We start from the raw sequence: 17,496 nt of genomic DNA on the forward strand, positions 1-17,496 counted from the left end.
ATTCGTTACCCTAGATCTGTTTCCATCAATCTCTGAGACTCAATAACCGATGTTTGTGTGATTTTAGAATTCGTTACCCTAGATCTGTTTTCTTTATCGATTCTTAAAATTTTGTCTACTTTGCATGCCTTTGTTTATTGCGAATTCATATGAATTTCGTCTTAGTAATGGTAACCTGAACTGCTCTAGGTGCTTGTGAACAATTTTGCATTCGAAATTGTGTATTTATTAGGGCATTAGAGTTGCAAATTTTGGATTTTGGCTCTGTAATGTTTGATTTTTTATTGAGTGATAAAACTTGAGAATTTCATTGTCAGATTGATTAAGCTTCGTCTGTTGTCTGAATCGTGTTGTTATTGTCTCATCGATTTAGTTATTTTGTTATGTCAAACTATCATTGATTCACTTTCTTAAATATAAAACATTTTGCTCATTCACTATATTTTGTTTAATTTGTAAGCGTTGCTGAGCGAATCAATGGACATTTGGAAGCTTATCAATTCTCTCTTTTCACAGGAAAGGTTAGTATCATTGTCTCCCTTTTGTGAATTGTTTTCTCTTGTCATAGTTAGTATTATTTGTGAATATTGTCTGCTTGTTCTGTGATTGTTTACTTAGAAGAATTCTTTTCAGTTTCATTTATTTTAAAACATGCTAATATAATCTAGTAACTGTACTTATCTACTGAATTGTTTTGATAGAGTGATTTGTAAATGTTGTATTCTGTGTTTGCTTATATTGAAGATTCTTTTGAGTTACATTTGTTTAAAACCTGCTACTATAATCGAGTAGCATGTACTTAAAACGTGAATTGCTTTGATTGATTACGTTTATAAGTTTGAATTTATTTGTGAATGTTGTCTACTTATTGTGTGATTGCTTATTTAAGAGATTCTTTTCTTTACACAATATGGTATGCTGCTTAGGTTACTAAAGGTTAATTTATGTTACGGTTAGCACATAGAATGGTGGCCAAGGATTGGGTGCATCTTGGCAGGTAAGGAATATAATTATAATTAGGTTTCAGTAAGGGTTTTGGGGAGTTTACTTCTTTTTTTTCTCTCTTTCTACTTCTGCAACAAAGAGCTGATCCTGCTTATGAGAGAGGGGCTATCAAGTTTGTACGGGATGTGGCTGCGGCTTTGGGAGATGATATGATTGTATGTCCTTGCATTGATTGTCGTAACATAGATCGTCACTCAGGCTGTGTAGTTGTTGATCATCTTGTGACAAGAGAAATGGATGAGGCTTATAAGAGGCGGTGTGACTGGTATCATCATGGAGAATTGGTGTCTGGTGGTGAAAGTGAAAGCAAAGTCAGTCAGTGGAATGATGAAGTAGTTGAGTTGTATCATGCTGCAGAGTATTTGGACGAAGAGTTTGATGCTATGGTTCAATTGGGCGAGATTGCAGAACGTGACGACAAGAAAGACGACGAGTTCCTTGCAAAGCTTGCAGATGCTGAGACACCTCTATATCCAAGCTGTGTTAACCATAGCAAGCTGTCCGAGATTGTGTCTCTGTTTAGACTAAAGACTAAAAATGGCTGGTCTGACAAGAGTTTCAACGATCTTCTAGAGACATTGCCGGAGATGCTACCAGAGGATAATGTGCTACACACATCACTGTATGAGGTGAAAAAGTTTTTGAAATTCTTTGATATGGGCTATCAGAAGATTCATGCATGTGTTAATGACTGCTGCCTATTCAGAAAGAAATACAAGAAGCTCCAGAATTGTCCTAAATGCAATGCTTCACGATGGAAGACAAACATGCATACTGGTGAAGTAAAAAAAGGTGTTCCACAGAAAGTGTTGCGGTACTTTCCAATAATCCCACGCCTCAAAAGAATGTTCAGATCTGAGGAAATGGCTAGGGATTTAAGGTGGCATTTTCACAACAAAAGCACAGATGGAAAGCTCTGCCACCCTGTTAATTCAGTAACATGGGATCAAATGAATGCAAAATACCCTTTATTTGCATCAAAGGAAAGGAACTTGAGGCTTGGTCTTTCCACAGATGGGTTTAATCCATTCAACATGAAAAACACAAGGTATAGCTGTTGGCCTGTTTTGCTTGTAAACTACAATCTGCCTCCTGACTTATGCATGAAGAAGGAGAACATCATGCTGACATTGTTGATTCCGGGTCCACAACAGCCTGGAAATAGTATTGATGTATACTTAGAACCACTTATAGATGATTTATGCCATCTGTGGGACAATGGGGAATTGACATATGATGCTTTCAGTAAATCATCATTTACTCTCAAAGCTATGCTGCTTTGGACGATTAGTGATTTTTCTGCTTATGGGAATCTTGCGGGTTGTAAAGTGAAGGGAAAAATGGCGTGTCCTTTATGTGGTAAACATACAGAAAGCATGTGGTTTAAATTCAGCAGAAAACATGTCTATATGGGACATAGAATGGGTCTGCCACCATCACATAGGTTTAGAAATAAGAAGTCTTGGTTTGATGGTAAAGCTGAACATCGGAGAAAGAGTAGAATACTAAGTGGTTTGGAAATTTCTCATAACTTGAAAAATTTCGAAAATAATTTTGGGAATTTGAAACAATCTACAAGGAAGAGGAAACAACCGGAGTCTGTTAAATCAGGATCAGATAGTGATGATCTATCTAGTGACTCGGAGGAGGATGAGGAAGAAGAGGCAGAAGTAGATGAGGAAGAGTTATCAAGATGGAAGAAAATGTCAATCTTTTTCAGGCTATCTTATTGGCAGGTCTGTTCTCTTTTCTTGAAATATGTTTTATTGTTTAGATTGAAACAAAGGGAAAATGTCTAATGCATTTTGTTTGTCTGTTTTGCAGGACCTACCAGTAAGGCATAACTTAGACGTCATGCATGTGGAGAGAAATGTGGCTGCATCTATTGTATCAACATTGTTGCATTGTGGGAAGTCAAAGGATGGTCTCAACGCTCGCAAAGATCTCGAGGTGCTTGGTATAAGGAAGGACTTGCATCTGCAAACCAAAGGGAAAAGGACATACCTTCCTGCAGCACTTTGGTCTCTCTCCAAGTCAGAGAAGAAGCTATTCTGCAAACGTCTATTTGATTTTAAAGGACCAGATGGCTACTGTTCAGACATAGCAAGAGGTGTATCTTTAGAAGACTGTAAGGTAACAGGATTGAAATCACATGATTATCACGTCTTAATGCAGCAGCTTCTTCCAATAGCTTTGAGAGGGTTGTTACCTAAAGGTCCTAGGGTAGCAATTGGACGCTTATGCAAATTTTTCAATCACTTATGTCAGAGAGTGATTGATATGGAGCAACTTTTGGAAATGGAAGCTGAGATTGTTGAAACCCTTTGTCTGTTTGAAAGGTTTTTTCCTCCCAGTTTCTTTGACATCATGGTGCACTTGACAGTTCATTTAGGGAGAGAAGCTCGATTAGCGGGACCAGTTCATTTCAGATGGATGTACCCTTTTGAGAGATATATGAAAGTCCTCAAAGATTTTGTGAGAAACACAGCAAGACCTGAAGGGTGTATTGCTGAATGTTACTTAGCTGAAGAGTGCATCCAATTCTGTAGTGAATTTTTGAAGAAGACAACAAAAGTTCAGGAAAAGGCAGATAGAAATACTGAGTATGAGAACAACTCTATCCTTGGAGGGCGTCCTATCTCTGCAGGCACCTTTATTAGTCTTACAGAAATGGAGAGAAAAATAGCTCATTTGGCTGTGATCCAGAATATGGCTGTCGTCGAACCTTATGTAGAGTAAGTTACAATCTATCTCTCTTTCTATTACTTTTCTATATTGCTTTTCACTTTCTGCTTCTATGAATGTTCATTCTGAATTTTGTTTTCTCTGTTTACTAGTGAGCACCTGCAGCTTCTACAAAACACTAATGGGAGATGCAGACGTGATGCGTCTCTGTTATGGAGTATGCACACTCAAAATTTTGCATCTTGGCTTAAAGAACAGGCTAGTATTTGTCTTTCACTTAGTAGTTTAGCTTAAAGAACAGGCTAGCAATAGATATAAGAGCCTGACTTTTTCTATTTTTCTTTGATAGATACATCTTGATTCAAGTACTCATGGTGAAACACTGAAATGGCTGGCTTATGGTCCACGTTGTTGCGCAAGATCATTTACTGGTTACATAGTGAATGGGCAACGATTTCACACAAGAACAGTTGACAAGAAAACACAGAATAGTGGTGTTTTCTATGAAGCTACAGTAGTTTGTAGGTCTAGTGCAAAGGATAAGGAACAAGTGGTGCATTTGGTGCAGTATTATGGCTGCATAACAGACATTATACTGTTGGACTATAATGTCTTCTATGTTCCTTTATTTCGTTGCAACTGGGCAGTAAAGGGCAATGGAGCTAAGGAAGAAGAAGGGTGTACACTAGTTAATTTGAATCATAGTCAAGTCTCCTTTTTAAGGGATCCGTATATTATGGCTTCTCAGGCAAAACAAGTGTTTTTCCTGCGTGAAGATGACTCATCATCTTGGCATGTTCCAATGAGAGGTCCGTCGAGAAGATTTAGAGAGAATGAGAGTGACGATGTTACTCTTGACATTGGGCCGTTGACATCGATGTTGACTTGGAAGTAGCAGAGAATGAGAGAAGTGATTGTGAAGGGATTTATGTTTGAAATGTAGAACTTTGTTTTAACTTTGTTTGTTGATTGTCTGTCTGTTGTGTTTGTTGATTGTCTGTCTGTTGTGTTTAATTTGTTGATTGTCTGTCTGTTTTTAGTGTTAATTGTGTGTCTGCTTTGAGTGCTGATTTAATTTTATCATTTTTTCTCAGGTGATTTACAATGGGACAACAGAAGAAAAAGCGTGGAAGACAACCTAAAAAAGCTGCTGCTAAGAAATGCAAAGATGAGGTGGAGTATGTGGGTACAATTGAGCCAACAGATGTAGAACAAACTGATGGAGAGACAGAAAAAGAAGCTGATGAAGACATCAATGGAGAGACAGAAAAAGAAGCTGATGAAGACATCAATGGAGAGACAGAAAAAGAAGCTGATGAAGACATCAATGAAGAGACAGAAAACGAAGCTGAAGTGCAAGCAGGAGAAGAACCTGAAGGCGAGCTTGAATTATCTGGAGATGAAGAAGCTGTTCAACCTAAGACCAAGAGGCAGCGTGGACCAACTAGGATGAAAGATATTGCTAAGGATCCAAATGCCAGAGTGAGAGTGGAGTACACCATGATGGGAGAGCCTATTGGTAAAGGCTCAGTTAAGTTAGCATCATATGCAGGCGCATTGATCCGTGAACACGTCCCTATCACAATTGATCGCTGGACAAAAATAGGTGAAGAAATCAGGACACTTCTCTGGAAATCTGTCGAGGTAACACTTCAGTTTTTATTTTTTTGTAATATTTGACTATCTTTCCTTATCACAGCAATAATCACTTTTTCTGTAATTGATTGAAGGCAAGGTTTGAACTAGATGAGGAGTATCAAAAGGTTGCAGTGCTTAAGCAAATGGGATGTTTGTGGAGATCCTGGAAATCAAGGCAAGTAACTAAGTTTAGAGAAGCAAAGACAAACCAGCAGAGGATGAATCTGAGACCTAAAAATGTTTCTCCATTTGAGTGGAGAAAATTTGTGAAGAGCAAAACTAGCCCTGAATTTAAGGTATGTTGAGGGAGTTGTTTTAACTAAGTATATTTACTATGTAGAAAGTTACTAATTAACAATCATTGTTAGGTTATAAGCGATAGCTACAAGGAGAGAAGGCGCAACCAAATTCCTCACACTTGTAGTCGCAGAGGGATGGTTAGACTTGCAGAAGATATGGTAATCTTATGTGCCTGTTAGGTTATGTTTTTTATTGCTTTGAAATTTTAAAACACTTAGCTTGCTACTAATATTGGCATGTTGTGTTTTTCAGAAAACTAGTAGTGCAGACCCGACTGAAGTGACGAGGCTAAAGGTTTGGGTTAAGTCACGGACCAAGAAAGATGGAACACCAGTGAATACAAATGCGGCTGAAAAAATTGTGAGTATGTTATAGTTTGGAAGTTGTGACAGTTTGGTTTGTGATGATTGTTAGGTTAGTGATGGTTTGTTAAATTAGATAGGTTAGTGATGGAACAGAAATTGGACTGGTTTGTGATGGTTTTGAAATGAATGTGATAGGCAATAGGTTAGCCAGTGATTGTGTGGACTGGTTTGTGATTGTGTGTGATGGTTTGCAGAAAAAGGCAGCTGAGATTGTTAGTAGTGGTCCTCAATCAAATGGGACGAATGAAGCACAAGATTCACTTAGCCAACTCTTAGGGCCTGACAATCCTAGTAGACTAAGGGCGATGGGAAGAAATATGAACAAGACCAAACTAGCTTGTTTCCAAGTAAAAAGCAAATGTATGGCTGAAATGCAACAGAAACAGGACCAGCTCCAGCAGAAGGTCAATGAGTTACAAGAAGTAATTGACAAGATAAAGAACCATGTAAACACTTGTCTACTTATACATAAAGCTAATCAATCGGTTAGTACATATATTTGACTTTGTTTTTTTTTTGGTACAGAGACAATCAGCTGAAGTTGGTGAAACCTCAGCTGTAAGAGTAAGTCACTTTTATTTGATACTTTTGATCTCTTGGTACATAATTAGATAATAATAGCCTATTGATTCCTTATACAGAGTGTGAACCAAGGATCACAACCTAAGTGTGTCTTGATGGATTGGGCTGGTACTGATGCAACCGTTGCTGAGGGTTGTATTATATCTTCTGATCCGGATGAGATAGTCAATGGAAGTCGCTTAGGTCCTACAGATGTTAAAGTATTGATTGACACTGCGATTGTACAAGAAGCATACCTTTGGAGACCCGCAGTTAACATGGAAATTATGGAGAAAGCTGTTGGTCAGATGATAGCTTGGCCTGTTGCTATGTGTGTTAGCCTAGAGGAGAAGCTCAATCCAGAAGACATTGCACAGGTAAAATGTTATATATTCAGAGTCATACTAATATATTCAGAGTCATACTAAGACATTGGTTTAATGTGTTTGACAGGGACCAAGACCCACTTATGGAAACAAGTGCAAACTACTGGATTTGTCTTCCAATGACGTTATTGTTGCAGAAGGACGTTGGCAGACAAAAGACCAATCTGCATTAGTTAATGGGCTTCCTCTCGGACCTGGTGCAGTGAAAGTATTTGTGGATGTAATACTTCAACCTGAGACGTTCATATGGAGTCCAACGATGGATGTGACATACCTTGAGGACTGTTTACAGTCTTTTGTAGCATGGCCTACCCACAAAGTTTCCTATGAAAACACCACAGATTCAGCAGTTCAGAAAGCTCCTCTTCAGATTTCTCAATCAACTTATCCAACAGCATCAGCCTCAAAAGGAAAGTCAGCAGCAGCAAGTCAACAAAATGGAGCAACAGAGAAATCTCTTGGTGAGAAGCAACAAAATGGAGCAACAAAAGGAAAGTCAGGTCATAATTCTTCTATTCAGGTATCTGCAGCCAAGGGTTCAGAATCTGCAGGAACAATTGCAAAATCTCTTGGTGAGAAGCAACCAACAGTAGTTCCAAAGTCTCCTGTGAAGAAAACTCAGCTAGCATCACAAACCCCTCTATGGAGATCTCCGGTAAGTTTGTCTTTGGTTTGACATATTGACTAATAAAATTTCTACATGCGTTTAATCCTGGTTTATAATGTAACATGTCAGCGCCAAAAAACATCTGAAGGTTTGAAGGCTTATCAGAAGTGCAAGTTAATGGATATAAGTGGAAAGAAGCGGGTGGTTGGTGTAGGACGAATGCATTCAATAGACCCAGATCAAAAGGTACACCATGTTCGTTTGGCAGAGAATGCAGCTAGAGTTTGGGTAGATGTAGTGAATGTAGATGATGCAGCAGTCTGGAGGCCATCAGATGAAATCGAGTATATGAGAGATTCACTTGGTTCATCAATTGCATGGCCAAAGGATAAGTTGGTGACCTACTAACTTTGCAGAATCTAGGGTAAGTTTTGAAATTGTTGTGATGCTTGTGATTTGGTTTATGCAGGAACTGATATGAGACATTGTTGATTATTGCAGGGAGTGAAGAATCTATGGTCCGGATTAGCTAGTTTTCTGATTAGGTTAAGACTAGACTAATCTACTTCTGTTATGAAATTTGGAATCAAACTTGTGTTCTTATGTATTTGACTTTGCTTAAACTTGTTTTGGATGATTATGTTTAACTCTTGAATGGTGTCTCTTGGATTGGAATCACAACTATTAAGACTTATGTTATGTTGTATGTTTATGTTATGCAAAACATGTTTAGAATTAATCACAAAAGATAGTTCTTTGAGATTGGATATTATAGCAAAAATTGGTTGTTGTTTTCAACTATAGTAGATTATATTACAGCATAATTAGACGCACTAATTCTGTTTACTATAGCAATTCTTCGATGTCATTGTCAAAAAATTATATATGATAGCATAAAACACAAAGTTAAAAAACTTATGTTAGAGAGCAATAATTAGTTGTCCTGTTAGGTGAGGGTATTATGACACGAAATTAGAAAGATTAGTAATTTATAACAAGAAATTAAAATGCTATATCAAAACTCTATAGTGGCGTTATGTCATATTTGACTACAAATCCGCTAACCAAGCTTCTTCTTGATTCTCAAAGCTTTGATGGTGAAACCGAAGTTCTTATGAGTTTTTTGTTTTGAATCGTTTAACAACGAAGCACTACTTTACTTTTCGCGATCTCGTTGAGGTTCTAGTTTTATATTCAATCATACACATGACATCTAATCATATTTCAATTTGAAACGCTAACCCAGATTCTTCTTGCTTCTCTAAGTATCATAGTATATTTGATCATAAACCCTAAACCCTAAACCATATACCCCAAACTTTAAAACCTAAATCCTACTTTAGCTTCCGAAATCCAGTTGCGCTTCTAGTTCTTATACTCAATGATACACAAAGCATCTAGTCATAATTGACTACAAATACGCTAACCAAGCTTCTTGATTCTCAAAGCTTTGATGGTGAAGCCGAAGTTCTTTTGAGTGTTTGGCTTTGAATTGTTTAACAACGAAGCACTACTTTACTTTTCGCGATCTGGTTGAGGTTCTTGTTTTATATTCAATCATACACATGACATCTAGTCATATTTCACTCTGAAACGCTAACCCAGATTCTTCTTGCTTCTCTAAGTATCATAGTATATTTGATCCTAAACCCTAAACCCTAAACCATATACCCCAAACTTTAAAACCTAAACCCTACTTTAGCTTCCGAAATCCAGTTGCGTTTCTAGTTCTTATACTCGTTGAGGTTCTAGTTTTATATTCAATCATACACATGACATCTACTCATATTTCACTCCGAAATGCTAACCCAGATTCTTCTTGCTCTTCAAAGCTTTGATGGTATAGCCTAAGTCCGTATGATTTTTGGTTTTGGATCTTCTAACAGGGAAAGATAAATTAAGGTTCATAGCCCTGGTTGTGGTTTTAGCCCTAAAACTCAATCATCCACCTATCATCTTGAGATATTTGATTCCAAAACGCTTACAAAGATTGTGCTTACTTTTTAAAGTATATTTGCTCCTAAACACTAAACCTAAAACCTTAAAACGTAAACATAAATCCTACACCCTAAACTAAAAATCCAAAACACTAAAACCTAAACCCAAAACCCAAAACCCTAAACCCTAAACTCTTAACCCTAAACCCTTAAACCTAAACCCAAAACCATAGTCCCCAAACTTTATAACCAAAATCCTACTTTAGCTTTTGGAAGCGGGTTGCGGTTCTAGTTCTTATGCTCAACAATACACAAAGCATCTAGTCATATTTGGCTATAAATCCGCTAACCAAGCCACTTCTTGATTCTCAAAGCTTAGATGGTGAAGTCAAAGATCTTATGAGTTTTTGGTCTTGAATCGTATAACAAGGAAGCACTACTTTACTTTTCGGGATCTCGTTGAGGTTCTAGTTTTATATTCAATCACACACATGACATCTAGTCATATTTCACTCCTAAACGCTAACCAAGATTCTTCTTGCTTCTCTAAGTATCATACTATATTTGATCCTAAACACTAAACCTAAACTCTACACCCTAAATCTCAAAACCTAAAATCCAACCCGTAAACCCTAACCCCTGAACCTTAAATTCTAAACCCGAAACCGTAAACCCTTAACCATAAACTCTTAACCCTAAACCCTTATATCTAAACCCTAAACCATAGATCCCAAACTTTAAAACCTAAATCCTACTTTTAGGCTTTCGGAATCCGGTTGCGGTTCTAGTTCTTATGCTCAATGATACACAAAGCATCTAGTCATATTTGACAACAAATCCGCTAGCAAAGCTTCTTCTTTATTCCCAAAGTTTTGATGGTGAAGCCGAAATTCTTATGCGTTTTCGGTGTTTTAAATCGTTTAACAAGGAAGCACTACTGTACTTTTCGAGATCTAGATGGGGTTCTACTTTTCTATTCAATCATACACATGACATCAGGTTATATTTCACTTAGAAACGCTAACCAAGATTCTTTTTGCTTCTTAAAATATTATAGTATATTTGCTCTTAAACACTAAACATAAACTCTACACCATAAATCCTGTTGGATTCCACCCAGGTAACCGAGCCAACCATGATCACTGCCTCGGAGATCATGTCAAAGAACCATCCCGAACCGGGCCTCAAAACACCTCAGAGATCACATCGAGGAACAATCCTGAGGCGACATCGAGAATGCCTCGGAGCATCACCACAAAAGGGTTCCCCGACCCGGTCTCGAAGTGCCTCGGATGGCAACCTGGAAAATCATCCCGAGGCGGGTTTCAAGAGGCCTCGGGAGTGCATCATTCGACTAGCACGGTCCAAGCCGCTCAGCCACGACCCGAGGGTCAGCTCAACCCGGCTCGGAAGAACTTCGGATCGGGTCAGAAAACCTTCAAGAAAAGATATTAGAGAATCTCCGAGGATGTCACGGAATATAGAAGTTCCTAAAATCTTCGGAAGATAAAGAAAATCTCCTTCGCCAACTCTAAGATAAAGAAAAATCTTCCGAGAATATCGCGAGAAGCGATCTGCGAAAGCCCTATATAAAGCACCTCTGAGGACAAACAAAGGGGACACGCACAAAAACGCTCTCAACCTCAGGCTATAAAAACCGCTCTGATTTTGAAGGAAAAACACTTATTTTCCATATTTCTAAACACTTATATGATCAAATCCTCATTATTTCAATAATATAACCAAGAACACCGTCCGCGGTAATCAGCAATTCTGTTGTTCTTTGAGAATCTCACAAAGATCCGTTCTTTGAAGGAACCCTTAGTACAATTTCTATTGTGCGAGTTTTGACTCTCACAATTTGGCGCTAGAAGGAGGGGAACTATCGAGATTTCTCTTACTCCCAGAACACAGAACCAACCAACCAATCCACAATGGTCAACAATCAGATCCCCGATAACACAGTTGACGTAGAGGGAAACCCGATCCCTCCAAACCAGACAGACGTTCCTGAAGCCACCGCTCCCGCGGTCCTAGCAGAATTAAGAAGTATGATGGCTCAACTTCAGAAGAAGGTAAAAGATCAAGAACAGGCGAATCGGTCTTTGGCGCAACAACTCGAAGCAACTACCTCCCAAGGACAGATCAGGACTACTCGTTTTGGTGCAAGGCATCTTTGGGATCGACGAACAGCAGCAGATCTCAACTCAACACGGCTCGTGTTCCACACACCTGGCAACACGACGAGGCCCATCCGCAGAACTGCGCTGAAAATTGGAAGAGACCGAGCAGAGCCGGCAACTTTGGGAAATCGAATCACGATGAACTGAACAGAATCCGCAGCTCCCTCTTCCCCGAGCAAATTTGTCGAGGCCGATTAGATCGGGGTCTCGGACGATGAAGATTCAGAAGAGAACGTTCGATGGGTTGAGGAATGCGCCAGAGAACAAGAAATAAGCGTTATCAAGCTCTCCCTAGCCAAAGCAGAAAACGAGATGAAGCTTGTAAGATCCCAAATGCATAATGCAGTCTCCTCGGCCCCAAACATCGATCGCATTCTGGAGGAGTCCCACAACACTCCTTTCACACGCAGGATCTCCAACGCAATAATCTAAGATCCAGGAAAGCAAAGGATCGAATACTTCAATGGATCCGGCGACCCGAAAGGACATTTGAAGTCATTCATAATTTCTGTGGCCCGAGCCAAATTCAAACCCGTCGAAAGAGACGCTGGTCTCTGTCATCTGTTCGTCGAACACTTGAAAGGACCAGCCCTGGATTGGTTATCAAGACTCAAGGGAAATTTCGTGAACAGTTTTCAGGAGCTATCGACGCTCTTCCTAAAGCAATATTCGGTGCTAATCGATCCTTGCACGTAAGACGCCGATCTGTGGTCATTGTCTCAGCAGCCAAATGAGCCACTTCGAGACTTCCTCGCAAAATTTCGATCTACCCTAGCCAAAGTCGAAGGATTTAATGATGTAGAGGCTCTCTCTGCTCTGAAAAAAGCGCTGTGGTACAAGTCCGAATTTCGAAAGGAGTTAAACTTGTCCAAACCACAGACAATCCGAGATGCCTTGCACCGAGCCTCGGATTACGTTTCCCATGAGGAAGAAATGGAACTACTATCAAAAAGTCACGAGCCGCCTAAGCAAACGCCTCGCAGCGATAAATCCCAACTCAGCGCTCCGAACTACAAAAAGGACGCTCAAGGCATGACATTCGTTCACCATGAAGGACAAAATTTCTCCGGAGCCCACAATTGCCAAGCTGATACACCCCGAAGTCAAGGACGAGGCCGCGGTCGAGGGCGCGGACGAGAATCCTACACCAGGACGAAGGATCAAACTGTAGGAAACGAGCAGGAATACTGTGAGTTGCATAAGAGTTACGGCCATCATACTTTCAGATGTCGTAGCCTCGGGGCGAAGTTGGCAACTAAATTCCTAGCCGGAGAGATCGGTGGAGGCCTAACCATCGAGGACTTAAAAGCGGAAAAGGCCAAAACCGAGCAGCTCAATGCTGTGGCCAATCCCGAGCAGGCGGCACCCGCGGCAAACCTCGAAGGATCCAAAAGAGGCCAAGGCAATCGCGAAGCAAACGGTGATGAGCCAGAAGCTGCTCGGGGAAGGATCTTCACAATTTTAGGAGATTCGGCTTTCTGTCAAGACACGATGGCATCGATCAAAGCTTATCAGAAGAAGGCCGACTCAAATCGTACCAACTCCGGGACCTGTGCTCAGATTAGATGACGAAGTGACCTTTCACGAAAGCGATACCAACGGCTTGGAGTGTCCGCACAACGATCCTTTAGTCATTACACTAACCATTGGTGATTTCAACGTCGAACGAGTTCTGGTCGACACGGGAAGCACACTAGACATAATTTTTCTTACAACTCTGCGAGAAATGAAAGTCGACATGACGCGAATTGTACCAACTCCGTGACCTGTGCTCGGATTCTCTGGGGAAACCACTATGACTCTCGGGACCATCAAGTTACCAGTCCGAGCCAAAGGGGTAACAAAAATCGTCGATTTCTCTGTTACCGACCAGCCGACCGTTTACAACATAATTATCGGCACACCATGGTTAAATCAATTCCGAGCCGTCGCTTCGACATATTATCTCTGCCTGAAATTTCCCACGAGCAACGGCGTGAAAACCATCTAGGAAATTAGAATAATGCTCAAATCTGCCTCATGGCAGCACACAAGCTAAGGAACCCGTCACTGAATCAACTACCGACGTGAATCATAAGAAAGCTAAGCTTGGCCGAGCTGAAGAGAAAGTAATTTCCGAGCAGTTATAGCAGCTAAAGATCGAGGAGGCTCGGGAATCCACAAGACCAATCCCCAATTCGGTAATCTCTATCTGCCTTGATGACGAAAAACTCGAGCGGTGCGTGGAAATCGGTGGAGACCTAGGAGAAGAATTAACAGCTGAACTCACCGCTTTCCTCAAAGAAATTGTTAATACAGTCGCATGGTCCCTAGAAGATCTGCCCAGAGTAAGTGTTGATATCGTATCACACGAGCTCTACATCCACCCGACGTTCAAACCTTTTAAGCAGAAGAGGAGAAAATTGGATCGGGAGCGAGCAGAAGCCGTGAAAGCTGAAGTAGAGAAATTACTGAGGATCGGGTCCATCACCGAGGCAAAATATCCCGATTGGCTCGCGAATCCGGTCGTAGTAAAAAAGAAAAACGACAAATGGAGAGTGTGCGTAGATTTCACCGACCTTAACAAAGCCTGCCCAAAAGACAGTTTCCCATTACCGCACATCGATCGCCTCGTAGAATCAACTTCTGGAAACAAGTTGATGTCATTCATGGACGCTTTCGCTGGTTACAACCAGATCATGATGAACCCCGAGGATCAAGAAAAAGCCTCATTCTACACCGAACAAGGCATCTTTTGTTACCAAGTGATGCCATTCGGACTCAAAAACGCTGGGGCAACTTATCAACGCTTTGTCAACAAAATCTTTGCATTACAGATCAGGAAGACAATGGAAGTTTACATCGACGACATGTTGGTGAAATCCATGGCAGAGGAAGAACACGTATCCCATTTGCGCGAATGTTTCCAGCAGCTTAACCTCTACAACGTCAAACTCAATCCAGCAAAGTGCCGCTTCGGGGTAAGATCTGGAGAGTTCCTCGGGTATCTAGTCATGCACCGCGGCATCGAGGCAAATCCGAAGCAAATCGAGGCATTGTTGGGAATGGCGTCACCTCAAAAGAAGCGAGAAGTGCAACGTCTAACGGAAGAGTTGCGGCCCTTAACCGTTTCATCTCTCGCTCAACCAACAAATGCTTGGCCTTTTACGATGTCCTTCGGGGAAACAAGAAATTCGAATGGACGACCCGATGCGAAGAAGCTTTTCAGGAACTCAAGAAGTATCTGGCAACACCATCCATCCTCGCAAAGCCCGTAATCGGAGAACCACTATACTTGTATCGGATATTGCTGTCAGCGGAGTGTTAGTCCGAGAAGACAGAGGTGAACATAAACCGATTTTCTACGTCTCACAGACATTCACCGGCGCGGAATCTCGCTACCCACAAATGGAGAAACTCGCTTTAGCAGTCATAATGTCGGCTCGGAAACTGCGACCCTACTTTCAATCCCATTCCATCATAGTAATGGGATCCATGCCGCTCTGCGCTATCTTACACATTCCAAGCCAATCAGGACGCCTAGCTAAATGGGAAATCGAGCTCAGCGAATATGACATCGAGTATCGGAACAAAACATATGCAAAATCCCAGGTCCTAGCCGATTTTATCGTCGAACTGCCAACAAAGGAGGCCTGAGAAAATCCACTCGATACAACTTGCCTATTGCACGTAGACGGCTCGTCATCAAAGCAAGGTTCGGGTGTAGGCATCCGCCTCACTTCGCCAACGGGAGAAGTCCTCGAGCAATCATTTAGATTAAACTTCGAGGCTACCAACAATGTGGTCGAATACGAAGCGCTCGTAGCCGGACTTAATCTTGCTCAGGGGCTAAAGATAGAGAAAATCCGAGCTTTTTGCGACTCCCAACTCGTCGCAAATCAGTTCAACGGAGAATACACAGCTCGGGACGAAAGAATGGAAGCCTATCTGACTTATGTACAAAATCTAGCGAGGAATTTCAACGAGTTCGAGTTTACAAGGATCCCTCGAGGAGAAAATACATCGGCTGACGCCCTAGCTGCTCTAGCCTCGACATCTGACCCAAGCCTGAAAAGAGTCATTCCAGTAGAGTTCATCGAAAAACCAAGCATTGACCTTGGCAAAGAAGAACATGTCCTCCCCATTACAAATCGGCACGGATCACGACGACGCTCCAGACGACAGCCAAGATGAGTGCAGCTCAGAGTGGATAGAACCCATCAAAAGCTACATATCTGAAGGGAAATTTCCCTCGGACAAATGGGAAGCTCGAAAACTTAAAGCTCAGGCTGCACGTTTCGTTCTGGTAGATGAAAAACTCTACAAGTGGCTATTATCCGGACCCTTAATGACATGCGTAGAAGGAGAAGCGGTCTGCAAGATCATGAAAGAAATTCACGGAGGCTCGTGCGGAAATCATTCCTGGGAAAAGCCTTAGCCATCAAAATAAAACGCCACTGATTCTTCCGGCCGACAATGGTCAAACACTGCGAAAATTTTTTAAAACGATGCAAAAAATGTCAAAGGCACGCACCAACAATCCATCAGCCAGCCGAGCTCTTGTCATCAATCGCCTCGCCATATCCATTCATGCGGTGGTCAATGGATATAATTAGACGTATGCATCGCTCGAAGCAGAAAAAGTTAGTTCTCGTCTTGACCGATTAAGCTTCCGGAATCCAGTTGCAAATGATACACAAACCATCTTGTCATATTTGACTTCAAATCCGCTAACCAAGCTTCTTCTTGATTCTCAAAGCTTTGATGGTGAAGCCAAAGTTCTTATGAGTTTTTGGTTTTGAATCGTTTAACAAGAAAGCACTACTTTACTTTTCGCGATCTGGTTGAGGTTCTAGTTTTATATTCAATCATACACATGACATCTAGTCATATTTCTTTCCGAAACGCTAACCCAGATTCTTCTTGCTTCTCTAAGTATTATAGTATATTGGATCCTAAACCCTAAACCCTAAACTCTACACCGAAAATCCCAAAACCTAAAATTCAACCCCTAAACCCTAACCCCTAAACCCTAAATCCTAAACCTGAAACCGTAAACCCTAAACCATAAACTTTTAAACCTGAACCCTAAACCAAAACCCTAAACCCGAAACCCTGAACCCTAAATCCTAAACCCAAAACCCTAAACCCTAAACCATGAACCCTAAATCCTAAACCCTAAACCCTAAACCCTAAAATCTTAACCCTAAACCGTTAAACCTAAACCCTAAACCCTATACCCTAGATCCAAAACATAAAACCTAAATCCTACTTTAGGCTTCCGGAATCCGGTTGTGGTTCTAGTTCTTATGCTCAATGATACACAAAGCATCTAGTCATATTTGACTACAAATCCGCTAACCAAGCTGCTTCTTGATTTTCAAAGCTTTGATGGTGAAGCCGAAGTTCTTATGAGTTTTTGGTTTTGAATCGTATAACAAGGAAGCACTACTTTACTTTTCGGGATCTGGTTGAGGTTCTAGTTTTATATTCAATCATACACATGACATCTAGTTATATTTCACTTATAAACGCTAACCAAGATTCTTTTTGCTTCTTAAAGTATTATAGTATATTTGCTCCTAAACATTAAACATAAACTCTACACCATAAATCCCAAAACCTAAATCTTACACCCTAAACCCTAAACCCTAAACCCTAAACACTAAAACCTAAACCCTAAACTCAAAACTCTTTACCTTAAACCCTAAACCATAGATCCCAAACATTAAAATCTACTTCTTATATAGTTTAGCTTTCGGAATCCGGTTGTTGTTCTAATTTGTATGCTCAATGATACATAAAGCATCTAGTCATATTTGACTAGAAAAACACAAACAAGGCTTCTTC

The 17,496-nt window shown here is 40.7% G+C and overlaps 3 pseudogenes across 3 annotated transcripts; all 3 read left to right on the plus strand.

Annotated features, from left to right (window-relative positions):
• Positions 1-965: 965 nt before the first annotated feature.
• Positions 966-4,574, plus strand: AT1G40107 (annotated as a pseudogene; the record flags this gene model as incomplete). The annotated part of the gene is made up of 1 exon: positions 966-4,574.
• Positions 4,575-4,794: 220 nt separating this feature from the next.
• AT1G40109 lies at positions 4,795-7,952 on the plus strand (annotated as a pseudogene; the record flags this gene model as incomplete). Its single annotated transcript has 1 exon — positions 4,795-7,952.
• Positions 7,953-10,359: 2,407 nt separating this feature from the next.
• Positions 10,360-16,431, plus strand: AT1G40113 (annotated as a pseudogene; the record flags this gene model as incomplete). Its single annotated transcript has 1 exon — positions 10,360-16,431.
• Between the last annotated feature and the right edge of the window lie 1,065 nt (positions 16,432-17,496).

Source organism: Arabidopsis thaliana (assembly GCF_000001735.4).
Source record: "Arabidopsis thaliana chromosome 1 sequence".
Lineage (NCBI taxonomy): Eukaryota > Viridiplantae > Streptophyta > Magnoliopsida > Brassicales > Brassicaceae > Arabidopsis > Arabidopsis thaliana.